The sequence below is a fragment of the Petaurus breviceps genome, unplaced genomic scaffold (assembly GCF_028583685.1).
Source record: "Petaurus breviceps papuanus isolate PSGF00001 unplaced genomic scaffold, PetGlider_PUasm1.0 180, whole genome shotgun sequence".
In the NCBI taxonomy this organism is placed as follows: Eukaryota; Metazoa; Chordata; class Mammalia; order Diprotodontia; family Petauridae; genus Petaurus; species Petaurus breviceps.
The window spans coordinates 1856824-1859716 of record NW_027185782.1 but is presented as its reverse complement, the minus strand read 5'-3'; positions in this window follow the sequence as shown (position 1 = coordinate 1859716).

Genomic DNA, 2893 nt, shown 5'->3' with positions numbered 1-2893 from the left:
TCACTTTGGATTTTTTTTCATGGTTCTCTCTTCATTTTTGTTGTTGTCATTGTGTTTATTGTTTTCCTGGTTCTGTGTACTTCACTTTGCATCAGTCCATATAAGTTTTCTCATGCTTTTCTGTATTCTTCATTTATTTTTTATGGAGCGGTAATATTCCATTATGTTCATGTACTTCAATTTGTTGAGCTGTTTTCCAATTGATAAGCATCTATGTTGTTTCCAGTTCTTTGCTACTAAAAAAAATGCTCTTGGAGAAGTTATGAACATAAGCACACATGCATTTTTAGATATGGTCAATGTTTGTGGATTCATTTTGTTACAAGGGTTGTTTTTTTTCTTTCTCTTGATTTTTAGTTGGGGAACTATGGGTGAAAACTAGCAATGGTGATGCCTCTCAAAAGAATCTTTGAAACATTTTTTTAATACATAAAAGAAAACAGAAGGATTCAGAAGGAAGCACAAATAAGCAGGTTAGCTTTGAAAGTAACATGTAGTATTTACTACATAATTTTTAAAAAGCCGGTGGTATGAAATAAAGATTCACCATTTCATAGAGAATCCTCTTTTTGTATTTCTCTGTGTGTATGCTTTTAAAGTGTGTTTAAGTTCAGAATAAAAAGATTAAAAGATATTTTAAAGTGTACAGCAATATATTTGAAACCTGTACTACTCCCTCATTACCCTGGACTTCATTCTTTTCTTTCTAGCCTGTTCATGAGCATCTTTTCTCTCCTTCTTCCTTCCTGCACAATAAGATTAGATTTGGAGGCCCCCTAGATCTGTCCCTAAGGAAGTTCTACAAAACGATTTTCCCCAGGCAGCTCTGCCCAATATGTAGGAATCACCCAGAAATGAACAGATGTGCTTTTCTTAGGCAGCCCTTGAACCCTGGGCCACTGGTTAGGCCTTGATTACTGAGTATTAAAGGGCTAGAATTCTCTAGGGTGTTCCTTGTAATCTTTATTGAGTTACTGGCTTCTGCCTTCCATGAGGTCACTGGGGACAAGAAACCTCAGGTGGCTATGTCTAATCTACCACTCCAAGAGATTTAATCTGAAATCTCCCCTTTTTTCCTTCCTTCCTTCCTTCCTTCCTTCCTTCCTTCCTTCCTTCCTTCCTTCCTTCCTTCCTTCCTTCCTTCCTTCCTTCCTTCCTCCCTCCCTCCCTCTTTCTCTCTCCCTTCCTTTCTCTCTCTCTTCCTCCCTCCTTCCCTTTCTCACCCTTTCTTTCTCCTTTCTCTCTTCTTCCTCCTAGATTCCCTCTCATTATTACTCCTGTCCTTTCTCCTTTTCCCTCTCTTCTATCTCTAGTCTGCTCTCTTTGACTCTGCCTCTTTCCCTTTTCTTCTATGTCTCCCTATTCTTTCCTTTTTGCTCATTGCTTTTCTATTCTCTCTTGACATCTTTATTCCTTCTTTGTCCCCATCTGTCTTGTCTAACTGGCCTGTTTTGTGTGTCTCTTTCTTTTTTCTCCTCTCTTCTTCCATCTTTCTCCTTTTCTCCCTCATCTTGTTCAGCAAGGAATGATATTTATTTGCTAACCCCTAACCCTTATGTCTCCCCTGCTCTCACTCCTCAGGGAAATTCATTTAGCTGATGGGCTTAACCCCAGTTTGGCCCTCTCCTCTGGGACCCTGCTCACCTTTATTCCCATTAGCCATCTCTAACCCTGAGTTAGGGAACCCAAAAACCCCAGAGTTCTCAGGGCGATGTATCCCAAGGTCAACAGCCTTCATGTTCTTCCATATCTGGACAGAGTGGATGGAGGGAGGGGACTAGGAAGAGGAATGGGGCTTGAAGAGCTCTTATCCCTATCAGGAGCTTCCCAAAGGCCCCATGGCCCAGTATGAAAATACTCAGGAGTGTCTGGATCATTTACATAATATTTGCATACCATTAGCATGCTATTTACATATGTCTACATAGCCCAGCAATTCTATTCACAAGTGATTTGGAAGTTAAAATGTTGTTATTATTAAGAGCCCTGGAGGTGGCTTCTTCTTGACTTTCCTTCATTTTATTTCAGACCTTAGAATCAGAGACATAGAATTTAGGAATCTTAGAAAATAGAACCTTTGAGTAATAGAATCTTAGAAAATAACATATTTGAATCATGGAATCTTAGTATCCCCAAATCTTTGAATGTTCCAGATACGAGGACTCTTACAGACTACCTCATTCAATCTGTCCTTTTATAGAAGGAGAAACTGAGGCCCAGAGAAGGGATGGATTCACAACCTAGACATTATATTACATTCCTGGCTCCCTCTCCTGTAGATATGTAGGAAGAAGACCAGAGATCTCTTCTGGGTTCTGGAGAATGAGAAAGAGGTGGGGAAATGTTAAGAACACAGAGAGCCTTGACTTGGAGAAACACCCCATAGAGAGATTGGACAATTCTTTTCTGGGTTGGAATGTTGAGGAGATGGCACAAGGTCTGAAAAAAGTCTCAGGAGCTTTATATTCTTTCTGTGTTCTGACCTGCTTTGAGGTGGGATAGGAAAGGAAGTTCTAGGTGATTCTGAGCTATTCTGGGTAGGGTTCCAAACTGTCCCAGAAGGGATTTCTGAGGGTTCTAAACTGTTCTAGTCAGTTCCCAGGGGGCTTCCTAATAAGTTCTAGATCTACCGCCCAGTAGAATGGAAACTCTTTGAGGACAAGGACTATTTCATTCTCCCCCCTTCCTCCCCTTTGGAACTTCAGTGCCTAGTATAGTTATCTGGCATGCAATAGGTACTTAGTTAACATTTGATGAATGAATGAATGTATGCTTATCAGCCTACATTTTACTCTCAATCCACAGTCCCTCTCCCTCTCCTCCTCTCAAACTGTTGTATTGCTGCTTTCCCTCTCTTTACAGCAGGGCCCAAGCTTTGGAGGAGAGAGGAGAG